Genomic DNA, 16,324 nt, shown 5'->3' with positions numbered 1-16,324 from the left:
GGGGAGTACAATAGTGCACGTATCGTCAAAAAATAGCTTACTTATTCCAATTTCTTTTTCACGTCGAAATTGGTCCGCCGCTTCGAAGAAACCACGCTAATACGCCGTAAGCACGAGAAACACGATGTGTAGCAAATCGCACGGTGTGTGAGGGAGGCCGTTTCACCTTTAAAGAAATCACGCGTTTTCTTCCTGTATGCACTAGTGATATTTACGTCCAATATAGTGTTTTGAAGTTTAATACGACTTGTCGACCAGAACATTTGTGATCATGCCATCTGTTGCCATTTTTTTCTTGATTTTTTTATGGCGAACGAAAAGGTTGAATTGACTGAGCAGGTGTTACCCTAACCGCAGCACATTACGCATGGTTGTTGGAAACATGGTTGCAGCACCAAATGTCAAACGTCATTCTCTGGTACGAAGCAAAACCCGTTCGTTCTAATAAAGACATTATTCGAGACGTGTTTTACTATATGGTATCGGGAGTTGGTAAATTAATTAACCCGTTAAACCATGGCAGCATCGAATATAGATTAAATGATATGTTATTCTTTTCTTTCGATGTGAATGACATGATATAAAAAAGCAAGAAACAAACGTATAAAACTATAGGCTACATTTAAGATGAACTAGCTACCTCCAATCAGTTTCCACCTTTCCCGTTTCTTGTTTTCTTTTCTGAAATTTATCTTAAAAACAAGCGCGAAAGCCTCGAGAGGAGATTTCCCGATGGGGAAAAAATAGGTGTTAAGCTTTAAATAAATTGAGCTGCTGCTTCTCACTGAGGCTGCCTTTTAGTACCCTATTGGTAGAATTAGCACAACGAGGTTTAATTACGATGCCCTTAATTAAATGGTAGTCCATCATGATAACAATTGCGTTTTGATGTTTTGCAACTGCCTAAGAAACATTAAAAATTCACGAGTCTTTACAAGTCTAAGAAATTGACTGAAAAAGGTAGGTATAAAACAGTTTTGGCCGATGAATTATTTTCATAATTGCGGGGCAGATCATATAAAAGGTATGGCGGAAACGTAATAAGACTAGCAACAGTGTGCAGGAACAAATATGTTCCTTCTGTGCCCGTCACACGGCGGTTAAAGTAACATCTGCCGTAAACCCGGCATACGTTTTAAGTCGCTATAGCTGCTACGTTATTGTTGACAGCGTTTGAAGGTCCGCTCAAGCACTTAAGTTAGCTTACGACCAAGTTTTCGTTTGTGTGTGTTTTTCTTACGACGAGAAAACACAAAACACACTTGCGCCATCTGTGAGGTGACCATGGAAATGCATTTTACTAGAGCGAAGATTTTGCAGCATCTGCGAGATTATATTTGCGTGCTCTCGATGAGAAATGGTAGTTTATTACATTCTAAGTTCTTGAAGCCATGAAACAATATTGGTGCGAAAAAAGGTGGAAATGTTAAGTGTTACACGATTGATGGCAGCAGTGCGTACTCTCGTCGTATAGGACATTTTACGATGTTTTAAGGCACTCGGTTGTAAGCAGTCGCCAGTGTGTGAGCCGGCCTTTAAGTGAAGTTGTGATTTTAAGGCGAGTTACGAGAAGGAGTTGGCAAAATTTTGAGCAAGTTTGGGTTATCAAGGGTTGTGTGACACCTGGTGAATCTGCCACTGTGACTTATAATAAAAAGTTGCATGTATTTCACAAATAACATACCTGTAAATGTGGTCGTATTTTTGCGCTCCGCCGAGACGGCGTTTTGCTTAAACAAATTGTTTTTAAGTTCAAGTACACGTTGAACCTATAGTGTTTCCACAAACAGCGAGGTTGCGTCTTTCCCACAGCGGGTCATTGCCCGTGAGTCTTCCCCCTAACCCAGAGGCCGTTGAATCCAGACACACAAAACTACACAGGAAGCAAAATTCGTAAGCGCACTTATCAACAGGCAGGCCGTTTCATAAACTGGTCGAGGTGCCGTGGACGCGGGTCTCAGGCGCAGGCCGCACCGGCATAGACCGGGGATCAGGTTCCAGTGGTTGTGGGGCTGGCTGCGGGGGTCCCGAGCGCACTAGAGTTTTACGTACAGACGTAAACGCCACTTCCGGGGAACCCCCAGGGGTGGTACACGTATTCTTGGTATCCGGTGTGACCTTTCGCTGCGCTTGTGTTCGCGAGACCCGTGTGAGTTGTATCTGGCAAGTTCTCCGTTCATCTATTGGTTTTAACGTACCTTATGCTAGCACTCCGAGGGACGGTTTTCCCAGTGAGGCCCGCCTTGCGATGCTCGCTGGAGTCATTAGAGTCAGTTTATTATCTTCGACAATAAACAAACCAGAGCTCGTGTCTCAATGTATGGACTCTAGCCGTGGGACCTGTCCTTGGGAGATGACCTTTTGGCCTCCTGGTGGTTTTGCCCGTCCTATTGGTTGAGAGTGTGTCGGGGCCGTACCCAATGAAATTCTAACTAGACTGTGATTGGATGGGACAGCTTTTGGCGCACTGTTAGAACCCACGACCGGAGGTTACGACAGCGAAATCGTCGAGGATTGGAGTTGGAGTGGAGGAGGGGGATGAAGTTGAGCACTTCGGACATGCTTATTTCCAGCCCGAGGCCAGGGGTGGTGCAGCCCCTTGCGGGCTGCACCAGCCCTGGCCTTGGGTAACCCCTGCTCCAGTGGTGACCCACTACCGCCCCGCTAGCTACCTCCAGGGAGGAAATGACCAGCTTCAGTCAACAGCAGCGGCCACCCGGAGCCGAATATATTCTCAATGATGGACGACTACAAGTAACCCCTTCAACGCAATACCGACAAACGCAGGCACCACCACCTAAGGACATGGAGCATGCGTTCAGTGCACTAGCGGCTGCAATTGGGGGAAACCGGTCATTCCTCGAGGCACTAAACCGGCTTAGAGCGTAGTTCATGCCGCTTCCATAGGTTGACAGCAGCCCACATCAGCCGGCGGGGCAACAAGACCCATGGCCGGAATGTAAATGGAGACGGTGGAACACGGGATCACGGGAGGCGGAACAGCCTACATCGCACGGAGCAGAGTCTCGGCTGCGTCGCGGAATGCGAAGGAACTGTATCACCAAGAGCGGCCGCTCCCGGACGCCACACAAACGAGAAGAAGACGGAGCCTACTGGCTGCAAGCGACGCGGAATGGTCAACACCCATTTCAGCCCCACTGCTGACTGTGGCGCTTCGATCCATTGAAAAGAAGGAAGTGAGCGCCTCTACTGGACATGAAATCCGCGAAGCCGTCAAGCAGGCCGTGATTGACAATACGTAGGGCTACACAGTCCATCGAAATGAAAAGGCGAATGCAATTCCCATCGCCACACGGGACCCTCTCATGGTGGATAAGCTTCTCGGGGGTCAAATATATATGAAATTGGGAGGAAAGACTCCAACTACAATCATACGAAGCCCTAGCGGGAAACCTGTGCAGGGGAGTTATTCATCTCCCTCGTCAGGGAAGCACGGTGACTCCTCAGACAGTGCGGAAAGACTTCGACTCCGAAAATCACAAAGTTGCAGCAGCGAGGCCCATCGCCGCAAAAGGAAACACCATCCTCGTGACCTTCGAGGGTAACGTTCTTCCAAGAAAGTGAGGTCCATCTGTGAAATACTCAAAGTGCGCGAGTACCACCTGCGTCCCCTGGTGTGCTTCCGGTGTCACGCAATCGGACACAAGATGAACGTGTGCCCTCGAGGCTTTGCCCACTATGTAACTTGCGGCTTCGAGCACGACAGTATGGAAAGACCCGCCCAGGCCCCGAAGTACGTGAACTGCGGCGGAGCCACCCTGGCCACCAGCAATGAGTGCCCGAAACGAGCGATTCCACCGTGGCGAAACAAAAGCCTCCAGAAGCAAGCCCAGAACAGGGACATCCCTATCGAAAAATCGGCAAAAACTTCCGCTGACATCCTGTTAACTTCCAGTGACATCCGGTGGACTTTCAAAGACATCCGGTGAAAACTGGTCAATTATCACCCGTTTATATTCGAAACCAGCGTAGTTTACCAGTCTTTGCTGGAATATTTGCCGGCAAACAGATTTCACTGGAACTTCACCGGCAGCGGGTTTCCAGATTTCGCTGGAATGTCACCGGCAGCCACTTTCGTTTACCAGACTACCCGGTTTTTCTGGAAATGTTACCGGAAACCAGTGACTCGTTTCCCCGTTTACCGAACTTCACTGGAAGCCGACGCTAGGGGAAGGGGAAGCCGAGACGAGCCGGGGAATGGTGCGTAATTATGCTGCCTAGAACGCACAAAGGACGAACATCCACGCACCCTCTCTGGCTCAAATGGGGTTCGTGGGGAAATTGTGAAGATATATTTTTGCTCTTTGGAAGAAAACCGGTTTCTTTGTACGTCAATGAGAAGCGGCCCCAAACTGATGCTCAGTGTAAGCTTCCCGTTCCGTGTATGCGACCTGTATCTTCGAGAGCAGCTCTGTGTGCGAATAAAAAGAAGATATCTTTCAGTGACGTGTTTCTTACGCCTGTTTGTCCGTCCGGCTTCAGATGAATCCAGTGAGCGAAAAGGACTCTGGAGACGCCGTGACTCTGACCCTGATTTCTCAACGGCGGCGGATGTTCCTTCCGCGTGTTCGTGATTTTCCCTAAGTGTGCTACTGACAGTGTGTGTGTGTGTGTCCGTGTGGTGCACCTGCTCGGTTTTATTAGTTGAACTACCGCCCGTCTAGGAATTCACCCACCGGCATTGTGAATACCTTGAAAAATATTTTTTTTTGTGACAAGAACTTGGTTGCATCTATTTCGTATGATTGCTTTTGTCTACAGCTGTACAAATTGTTTCACTGGTATCGACCTTGTGAAATAAAGCCCTGGAACTTTCGGGCCTATATGGACTGACGGCGTTTAAATTCTTACCGAATCGTCCAGCATCTGGTAAACATACACCACTTACAGTTCACAGGCTTCTTCCTAAATGCCTTCCGTTGACTCCTGAAAAAAAAGCTCGGTAAGTTCCGGTAAATTGCGGCAATTCCGGTGATTTCCGGTAAATCCCGGCTTTATTGAAAGTGAAAGAAGTCCCTTACTCAGTAAAATACATCTTTTAACGGAAAGGAAACTCCGGTAAAAAATCCGGAGGCATTCCGGTAAACAATTTGGTGACGTTCCGGTAAAAAAGTTTGGTGGAATTCCAGTACATTTCGGCTTTACCGGAAGTGAAGAGAGTCCCATATTCCAGTACGGTCATATTTTACTTTGAATAAAATTCCGGTAAAACATCTTTTTCTACTATATTGTACGAGTCGCGCTTGTTTGATGACCACGCTGACGAGCCTTGGAACGAATGAAGATCCAAATTCTTGACTACGTTCTAAGGAAATTCTGTGGAAAGGTGGAACCAGCCATACTATTCCATTTCAAGCCTGGGTTGGTGTTCTCCTGGAGTTTTTTTGTTTCTTTTTGTTTTAAAGAAAAGGTTGTTGCAGCTTGCTCGCCCTAAATTACCACCGTCCGCCACTATTCCGATCGTCGCCCATGGGTTACCACGAGAATCGCAAAAACAACCCTATTGAATAAGATTTTTAGCCGAAATTTATGTCCAGTAAAAATTATTTTACTGGATTATGGGACTCTTTACTTCCGGAAAAGCCGGGATTTACTTGAATGTCAATATTATTGTTACCGGAATGTCATCGGATCTTTTACTGAAATTTCATTTTCAGTAAGAAAACTTTTTTACTGAATTATGGGACTCTTTTCACATGCAGTAAAGCCGGAATTCACCGGAAATCACCGGATTTGCTGCAATTCCCCGGAACTTACTGTGCTTTGTTTTCGAACGTCAGTGGAAGGCATTTAGGAAGAAGCCTGTGAACTGTGGGTAGTGTACGTTTACCAGATGCTGGACGATTTGCTAACCAATAAAGCGCGGTTAGTCCATATACGCCTCGCAAGTGGGCGTATATGGAAACAGCCCGCACCTCGGCTTTTAGCCGAGGTGCGGGCTGTTTCCGACAAGGCGCCAGCTGAAGAGCCGGAGAGATGCGTTTTGGAGGGTGTGGATTGCCTGTTACGGTGTGCCTCGATAAATGCCCAGACACATAATGGGGGCAGGCTAAACAAAGTCGTTTCGTTTTTCCAGAGCAATAACCTAAGAGTTCGTGGCGCTTGCAATAGAGATGATGGAAGTCAGGTCTAGAAACGCGATCCAGAAGAACTTTAAGCTGTCTCATCTTGAACCCGAAAAGGTCAAAAGTGCTGCGCTCAAATTGTGCAATGGTCTTGAGCTTGCAACATTGGAAAAGAACATACAGAAATGCAAGATCGCGCATCTTTATGTTTTTTTCCCGGCAAAGACCCATAAGCCTGATACGCCGTTTCGAGCAATCGTCACGGAGAGGGGATCGTGGCAAAAACAGGTTAGCCTCTATTTGCAGAAGCACTTGAGTGCTCTAGATATCAGTGACCCCTTTTTTGGTAAAAAATTCTCAATCAGTGGTGGAGTTCCTTAGGAAGGATGTTCCAGGGGATGCCGTGGCGTTTTCTATTGACGTAGAGGATCTTTATTACTCTATCCCCCACCAAGAATTGTTTGAGGCAGTACGTGAATGTATTGAGAGAAACGGCGTGGTTGGTTTCCAAAACGCCTGTGGTGTGAGTGCTGATGGTTTTTTGGAACTTTTCAAATTTTACTTGGAGTCGACTTTTATTCTTTTTGAGGGCCGCCATTAGGTGTAGAGGGCTGGTATCTGCATTGGCTCCTGTGCTGCCCCAGTGCTCTGTGATAGTGTTTTGGCCAAGTATGACCGAGCCATTGAGAATGCCTTGAAAGGCAAACTTGTGACCAAGTTGTTTAGGTACGTAGACGATTATTTAGTGATTTTGCAAAACTGTGAAAACCTTACTGTATGTAAAGTTGTTGAAGATGTGATGAGCGTGTTTAAAGAAAGTTCTAGAGGCCTGAAGTTCACCCTTGAACGCCAGGATGGGCAGTTTTTACAGTTTCTGGATTTGCGAATGCGATTCACAGGGGCACACGTGTGCTGGGGTTACAAACCGCGTACCCAGAAGGGAATCCTCCCCTATGATTCGGCGCATTCAAAGTTGGTGAAACGGAGCATTGCGTCGTCATGTCTGGAGACGGCAATTGGAAAGTCATGTCACCATGCCATGCACGACAGCCTCTGTAGTCAGGTCAAGAGACTTGGAAGTGCAGGGTATCCTACTTCCTCTTTGCTCGCAGTGGCTGAGAAACTTCTGAAGAAGTTCAGGGGCAAAAGCCAAAAGGACAAGCAAAAAAAGAGAGCAAGACCCCACGTGATGCCATACTTACACAGGGTGTCACACAATATAAAAAAGGGGCGGAAAGGTTCGAGGTACCTCTGGTATTCTCAGCACAACGTAAACTGGCTCAACTATGTCCGAGGATAAAAGAAAAAGGCAAAGATAAGCGGCAATGCACAGTGAAGCACGTAAACAAATACGTGGAGTGTGCGGTGGGCGTGGTCTATAAAATTCCATTGGGCTGCGGCAAGGTTTATATAGGCCAGACCGGAAGGTGCTTGAATGAACGGTTGCGTGATCATGCTTTATCACTGCGTTCAACAACAGGAGCCCATTTGCACATACATTGTAGAGATTGCCGATGCATTCCCAACTTCCAAGGCACTACAATCGTTGGGAGAGGTAAAGAAAAGGTGGCGAGGGAGGTACTGGAGGCTTATATAATAAAGAAGGAATGTCCTGATAAGTGTATCAGTCAACCCTCACTTTTCCTTCACAAAAAGGAAGTGGACTTTATTGACACGTGTGGTGACCGAGTCATTGATGACTAGTCACATTTGCAGTATTTGTGGCTTTTGCTGGTTTTATTTTGCTGTTTCTATTTTTTCCAATAACAAATTCAGTTGATAGTCAGCGCTCGTCCTGTTTGCCTCTCCGTCTTCGTATTCGTCTTTATTGTGCGCTTTCACTACTTTCAACATCATTTTTTTTTCTTCTGCGCATGAGAAAGGAAGAAGCTGTGACGTCAGAACGCGGAGCCCTGATTGGCTGATCGCGACCCCCTGTCTCACCGTCGCCTGCTCCTTTGCAACGTCGTCTGCTCGCAACATCGTCTGCGTCTGTCTTACCTTGCTTGCGACTTTCGGAAGTGCAGGTCTTTACGAGCGAGCTCGACTTCGCCTTTCACAGAGGGCAGACGAAATAACTCGAGCGGTACGTTGTTTTTGTCTGATAACTAACAGACGCGCATCAAGGAGGGAAGTCAAAGGACTCACTGGCGAGGTGTCCCGAGGCGCCGAGGTTTGTTTGCTAAGAACCAGACATGTACAAATTACTCAAAAAAGGTAGTTAAGTTACTGAGTATCGACGCCAAAAGTAATTAGAGTAGAGTAAAAATTACGCATTCGTAATAGTAATTGAGTAAACTACTAACTACTGTAAAAAGTAGCGAGTTACTTTGAAGTCACTTTTGAAGTTACTTTTTTTATATTTTTGTGGCAGCAAAATGAACAGCAGTTTTGATTAATGAAAAACCCTCCGAGCATAAAATAAATGCAGTTTATTTATGGCTTGCGTTTTCACCAAAATAGTTTACTCGCTCGCAGAAGCAATTGACTTTCAAAGTTCTTGATAGGAGATTTTTCCCCTTTTCCTTCTGAAGACGTCCCCAGCCCAGCTAAATAGACGTTCCACCGACGGGCTGGATGGAACGGCAGCGTTGAATTTGAGAAAGAGGCTGTGCAGGGTCGGGTAAGCGAGTGTCGGCATCTTAGGTGTCCATGACGAAACTTGTGAGGTTTGCCGCGGTAGAGGGTCTTTAATAACAAACATTCCTCGTTTTTTTTTTCTCTTCGTCAAGTTGAGATTGTTATGACTGGCCCCTCTTTATTCCGACGTCGTCCTGAGATTACGCTGAGCGAGTGCACCAGACCGTCAAGGGTTCAAGTCTCACGCCACGACGATGAGATCATCCGGACGACTGCGCTTCCCGTTGTAGTGCTAGTGCTACGCTACTGAAAAAAAAAAAAAGATTTTGTTTAACAGAAGATGAACCGAAGTATTCTTCGCCGCTGACGCCGGCTCCAACAAGAGGATCTCCCAAGGGTAACTCGCAATCCTCGCCAGCGACTACAATATTCTGACGCGCCTGAATCGTTCTTAACAAAGAGGAGGTCTCCCAGGCATGGATGGTCGGAAGGACGCGAAGGATTACGTGAACAAGCATCGTCGCTCGTATACAGTTGCAGCTGGAAGCGGGAACGTGCTCCCACGAACGGAATATCCGTACCATGGTTTGTGCGCGGGGTGTCCGGCTTTGCAAAGGCGTATGCGCTGACGACAAGGCGCCCAGCTGCGAGGTCATTCCAGTGGCGCCTCCCGTGGAACCTACCGCTTGAGTCAGAACTCACTAAAGACAGACAGCACGAAAAGAACAACTCTCAGAGTGCCCCGTCTTTCACGGTTGCAGCTGGAAACGCCGCGCCTGCATGCATTACCGGATTAGGTCAATACCAGACCAAGGATTGTTCAGCATCTCTTCATGCGTCCGTGCGTGCCGGTGTTATGTTTTGGCTGCTCGTCGCCACCTCTGCCCAAGGACGCCTTCCCGAACAAGGGGGCCCTTGTTCGGGAATGCCACTTCATCTGCCGGCGTCTTATTCATTTCTGCGCTCACACTTTCGTGATGGGCGAAATTAGCGCTATATAATTTTGAAAGTAGTTAGTAATTTGAATGGAAGTTACCTGAAAAAAGTAGTTAAATTAAACTACTAATTACCCAAATCAAGTTGTAATTGAAAGTTACCAAGTTACTCGAAAAAGTAGTTAAACTACAGTAGTTTGAGTAGAGTAGTTGAACTACGTCCAAGTCTGCTAAGAACCGAGAGTGAGCGTGTTAGTGTCCGCAAGTTCCCTCCCAAATACTATTTTGCTCTATCGTGTGCGGCGAGACCCCTCAATCTTTAATGGCGTCGGCGGGTTGGCGCAGTTAACGTCGTCTGCTTTACGTCTGCTAGTCAAAGCGATGGCTGCTTTACCTTTCCTGCGTCTCTCGGAGATTCACCGTTTTTTCACCGGCGAGAGTCACCGTTGCCTCGGGAAGCAAGGAGATAACAAGAGGAATAAATTGACCTCTTATTCTAAAATTGAGGTCAGCGATCAAAGTATATTAGGGGAAGGGTCCACAAGGGTCGCGCGGACATATTCCATTCAGCACGCCAGCCGGTCGTGGGCAGACGGTCGCCGAGTCGCTGAGTGCCAGTTAGGCCTAACTGCCGAGTTCGCGTGGTCGCGTTCGGTGGAATCGTGGCCGTTGGAGCTTTTCCCAGGTATTTGTGGATCCGGCGTTCTTGTTCGTCATGGTCTGTTTCAAGTACTTTTTACTTTTTTCTTGCTGCTTGAAGTCGGGACGCGTGAGAAGCGCACGTAGAGAAATAAACGTCCGTGGGTCGTCGCGACCGCGACGCTGTCGCCCATGTTGATTTGATCTTAAGAAGTGCGTCCCTTAGTGAAAACTCGTCCAAAATCAGTATACTGAAAGTACACTAATAGTGAACTTGGGGTATGTACTGAAATCGTACTAGTTTCACACTTTTATGAAACAAAATAGTATACTTTTAGTACACCCCAAGTACGTATGCAGTATACCATAAGTGCGTCTCCAGTGTACTTTTAGCATACTATAAGTGCACGTTGAGTGCACTTCATGTATGCTTTTAGTGTAATAAATGTACACTACCAGTACATATATGCGGAGTGTCCCGAATAACTTGCACCAAAAGTTAAAAAAAAACAAAAAAAAACAGCGTTTTGCGGGAGTGAAGCCAACTGTACGCTGTTAGAAAGTCTCTTGCGAAAGTGCAAGGAATTGTTTTAGTGCGTCTATTTATTTAATTAAGAGTAACAAGCTAACTTTTGAAATCTTCGTTTAAAAGCCAAGGTGTGAAATGAAAAGTTGTAGAGCGGCATTAAGAAACACGCAATTAAACCATTCTCAACAAGGTGCCCTTCGCATGCTGCTTTTTCCTAGCCTTCAAAAAAACGCCCGCGAAATACAAAAAAAATACCGCGTGACAACTCGCTTTCCCAATCACGGCGTGCGAGCGCGCCGCGAATGTGCGTTCTTTGAAGGCCGGGAAAAAGAACGAAAACGTATTATGTTTCTCAATGCGCCCTGTAACTTTACAATTGACATCTTGGCCCTTAAAAGAAGATTTGAAAGGTTAGTTCATTAATCTTAGTTATTTACATAACCAGGCGCATTAAACAAATATGTTCACTTTCTCAAGAGGCTTGCTAACGACAGTTGATTTCACTCCTGCAGAGCCCTCCGGTGTTGTTTTAAGTATGGTGCAAGTTCTCTGGGACGCCGTGTATGTCGGGCGTTCTGAATGGAAAGAACGGTCTCAAATTGACCAGAAAAATCGGCGCCTGCATTTAAAAAGCTGACTTTTCAAAGGTGTTTCTTTGAACGGCTGTATTCCAACCTGTGAAATTTCATGTCATATAGCTCCATTCTCGTGAAATGTTAAGAAACGCCGTTGACAACTCAATTGATGATGATAATGCAGAGGCGCCACCATCAGGAGATGCACTCTTGAAAATGAGTCAGGAAATTAACAAGGAAATCTTTGGCAGCTCTATTCCTCGTGAGAAAGGCGTACTGGCGTCTTCTGAAACTGTGTGAGAAAAGCCATAAAGAAGAGGTGTATTGCATTTTTCAACTGAAAGTATGTATGTGTAGCATACAAACCAAATGATCAGTGTTCTTCGCGTAATTGATTAGGCAGAAATTGAAATCCTACTTATCACTTTATTCAAGTTTCCGAGCCTGCCTCACTGTACACTCTTCTTTGTGATGATGGTATGCCATTACATCCTGCGTAAAAAGAGAAGAGAAAATTACCCTATGCCACTCTATGATATAACATCACATAATTCGCTCAAAGGATCACTATGTGAGGAAGGCAATATAGTAACAACTTCATCCTGACAGAAGGGTGAGAAAAATCGGACAATATCGTTTCTGAAAGCCTGATATGTCGGACATTGGCGGTGTGCCTTCTTTGCATGCACAGGGCTATGCTACAGGTAATAGTGTTCATTGCAGGGCACATAATTTATTACCTCAAATCTTAGGCACAATAAAGAAAAAAAAAGATTCAAGGTTGCAGCTTCTACATTTTAAGCACATGGATTGATGAAGGCCACAACGAAAACATCTGAGAATGGCCGATTTCAGGGCTGTGTGTGCTAATAATAAAATTGTATTCTAGAAGTTTAGTATAATACGGTATTCGATATTGGTTTCAAGATTAATTGTACTACTGTAAACGACCTCATTTTCGCGAAGGCTTAGTTTTTGCGAGTTTATCGAAAAAAGTAACCCCATGGATACAATGCATTGAACATTACTCCTGATTGCAAACATTTGTACCTGGAAAGTATTCTCAACACTAACACTTCATAAAATGAATGAAATATTGAGCTCGCGCAAACAAAGTCGTTTATGCCATTCAAACCTTTCAAAGCGCACGCAGAGTCGCCATTGCGATAGATTTGCTTTTTTCAGTGCGCTTCTCCGCATGTGCCAGTGCGCTGCAGAAATTAGTTCTGGATGAAATCCCAAGAATAGGGGGACATACACACTTTTTGATGAAATAGAATCTAAAAATGTTCACGTCGAATGGCTTCCTAGCAGACTTATCGGGTCCGGGTGCACTGTTACTTCGCAACAAGCAGGTTCTCTTGGGATGAGAAGAAAAAACCCAGCGCCCTGAACGCTGTTCGAACCAGCACTCGGGAGAGTTGAAAAGCCTGTCAAGCGCTCGCTATCGGGACAGGCCGCTTACTTACGGTGGCTTCATACCTGTCAGCTCGATGCATCATCCAGACACCCATAATAGAGATCAGTGGGTGGACGTCACTTTTACTCTTGTGATGCAGGTTCCTGCAGGTTCCCATAGGTTGCAACCTGCTAGCCCAACTGAGTCAGGCCTGCAGCCCTGCGGGGAATGTCAATTACACTTTTTTAGATGTAGACATCCACATTTTGCGTGTACCTGAAAGAAGCTTTAACACAGAGCAAACAAAACGATTGGCCTTTTTTTTAATGCCTCCTTTTCTTTTGCTGACAACACACATACAAGTCATACGCTATTACACATTCAGTGGTGCGGCTTAATTTATGATAAGCACTTTTTTATATATATCTTTGAGCTTTTAGAGAAAAGATTCAATATAATGGGTTGGACATAAATGGTTACTAAGAACTATCCTATATATTTACACATTATCTGATATCATAAAAGCACTAGAGCAGGGTAGGGGTGTACTGCATCAATTATAAATTTCTAACTAATTAAAAGTTGGCATTTATTTAATTTATTAGTATTGGCTATTATTCTTTGACAAAGAATAACTGGGCGAGTTGGTACGTTGGTAGTCTTTCAACTCCGTCGAATATTCAGATCCTTTTAACAGTTTTTCATGCTTTTGCTTTTTCTAACAGCTCTGCCTTTTGTAGCGGCTTTTGCCGCCACTAAAAAAACGTGACATCCAAACTCACTTTATTCACAACACACAATCGCAAACTTGGAAAGCGTGCCGCTTCCGCGTGCGCAAAGAGATCGTCTGTCTCTACGGCACAGGCATCAGCCCGGGCAAGAAATCATGCAGCTCGCTTTTGTAAAGTTTTTCTCGCTCCCGCTTTATGAAACAAATCGTTGGTGAGAGACTGTTGGGACCACACGTCAGAACTAGCATGACCTGTGATTGCTTGAACTGCCGTCAGACTGTACTTGAACGCTCCGCAAAAGCGTCATCGGGCGACCGTCGTAGGGACGGCGCCCAGGACAGGCCCTCGGCTGGCCCTCGGTTCCGCCGCACGCGAATCTTTCTCACTCTGCAGAGAGAGCCATACATTTTGAAAATACGCTGGTCTCAAATAACGAAATAAAAACGGGTAGAGCATAGTGAGAGTCACGCATAGCTTAGCAAGCACACGGTACAAGACAAAGTTTGAAACAGCGGCGCACTTCGCAGAAACAAAAGAAACTTCCTCACCTTCGCTTGCACCAGTCGGCCATGACTGTCCGCCACTTGCGAGGCTGCGTCTCGCAGCTCTCAGTAATCGCTTGCTATTATTGAACACGGTATTCGTAAGTAAGCTATCTAAAATATCCGCTAAAACGGCTAAAACGTAAAGAGGAAGCGATGCTCGAACCCTCCGGGACTCCAACGGCGGCCGAATGGAAGCTGACTGCAATTGCGATGGTCTTGCGCAGTTTTCAAAAGTCTCTTCTTTTTGTTCTTTTCTTTTTTTTTTAAGACAAAACTAAGGAAATCAATATATTAATAATAATAATGTCACTTTATTATATTCGTAAAAAATTAACAAACATTTAGTGTATCTTAGGTTTTATCTAAACTTTCGGATTTCTTTTTCAGTGTAAAACCGAAACTATCTCAAGCAATTTCTCCCTCGTCGCCAAGGCTATTTTGATTCATCAGCGCTTGCTTGCACCATTTGGATTTCAACTTTTCTGGAAGGATCGGCTCTCGCGGCACATAAATAATGAGGGCAACCTCGTGTTTTGAAACAATGAGCGTGCCCGTCTTTTTTGACAAGGGAAAGACACGTTAAATTTACGTCGATTTTTTACAGTATGGAACTCTCGACCGACGGTGTTGTTCGTTGTTGCGATTGTCAATCTCTTTTCACGTGAATTGAGAGCTCTTAGAGTTTTGCAATATAAATCTACACCATGAAACACTTTCGGTGAAAGCTTGAGGTTGTTATATGAAGGCGCCGATTTCTCCAGCCAATTTCAGAGCGAGCTTTCATTCATAACACCACTTCGCTTACGCGGTTCAGAAGTTGATTTGCGCTGCATGCGACTATGCAAGGTGGAGCATCTTATGTCCCCATAATTAGCCGTGGTTTTTTTTTTTTTTTTGCCTCCTGTTCTTTTGATTGCTGTGGATGCAGATATCTGAAACAGCGTAGAGTTACGCTGAGACCTGCATTACAAAAACACAGGATTATTTTGCAAACGTAATTTGTCTACTAGCATATGGGACAGCATACAAGTGGCGGTGCACTTTGAAAACAAAGTCATGTGCGATTGTCCTCGATTGCCTAGCTTCCGAATAGTGCTTACAGTTTTTTTACAGTAAAATTGTATTCTTCAATAAAGGTAACAAATACAGCTCAGGGAAAATAAAAGCTATCTTTGCAATAAAAGTCGACTTTTCAATTGCTAAATTTATAGAAATGACTAGCTAAAATAATTATTGACAAGTTAGATAACGCTACTTTCCGTGGCGTACAATGTAGGTAATTTTTCTATTTGTGCTTTTTTTTAGGCGTAAGTCCATGCTGCATTTGCGACGTAAGTATGCTATGACAGTGCCGGTTGTTTCCCCGGGTAACGTTAGGACCACGTGGTCTGCAGTGAAATGAGAAATGAAGCATCCCTTTGTCACATTCTGTCAGATATACCCGGTGATATTTTTTAATCAACTGGTTTTAGGAAAATTGGGGGCTCACTGTCATGTTGATGCACTCTTCATGTGTGTCGTGCGACTCGGCGGACATTACATTGGTGAATAACCGTGGCAATTTTTTTTAAGTAATTAAAAACCGCAAATTTACTTTTCTTTATTATTGCTGTTCTAGAGGCAGTCGTTATTAGAGCCTAACACTGTCGAAACTATTCACGAAACAACCAAGGGGCTTTCAGATATTTATTTTTTCAAATTTCGCCCTTTTTCCCCTCAATTCAAGAACCACGCGCGGCAGGGGCGGGCAAAGTGGAGAGTGACTTAGCGGTTTTGGCGTGAGATATTGGTGTTAGCGAGAACTTCTCATACTGGAGTTCTATGCATTATTTAATTTTCTAGTGAAGTTACAACCCTCATAAAGTGCTGCCGCATTCAGCATGAACGAAGTTTCACACTTTTGACAGAGTGCCTTTGGTGGATGCTCCAGCATCATACTTCCAACGGTCCGACTGAAGGGAATACGTAAGAATAGCATCCTGCGCTCTCTCCAGCGCGCTGTTTTTAATCAGGCGACGAAAGGCAGAGTTTTAGCTATGAATAACCCAAAACTTGTCACCTTTTCGCAAATTGTTTCAGTTGGGCTAGAGTTTATTCATAGTCCCTTTAAAATTGAAAGTTCAACATGGTAAATTACACTGTCGATTAAAAAAGCTAATTAGACAACGTACTGTGACGCGTATTTACTCATCTAATGTTCGCCGAGCCCCACAAATATTCTGTGAAAACGGCATTGGCCTATCTATCGCGTTTTTAGTGTGTTGATGTTTAAAATCGCACTATATATATATATATATATATATAT

Source organism: Ixodes scapularis, unplaced genomic scaffold (genome assembly GCF_016920785.2).
Source record: "Ixodes scapularis isolate PalLabHiFi unplaced genomic scaffold, ASM1692078v2 ptg000236l_1___fragment_1__unscaffolded, whole genome shotgun sequence".
Classification (NCBI taxonomy): domain Eukaryota; kingdom Metazoa; phylum Arthropoda; class Arachnida; order Ixodida; family Ixodidae; genus Ixodes; species Ixodes scapularis.
Note: the sequence above shows the minus strand (reverse complement) of the source record.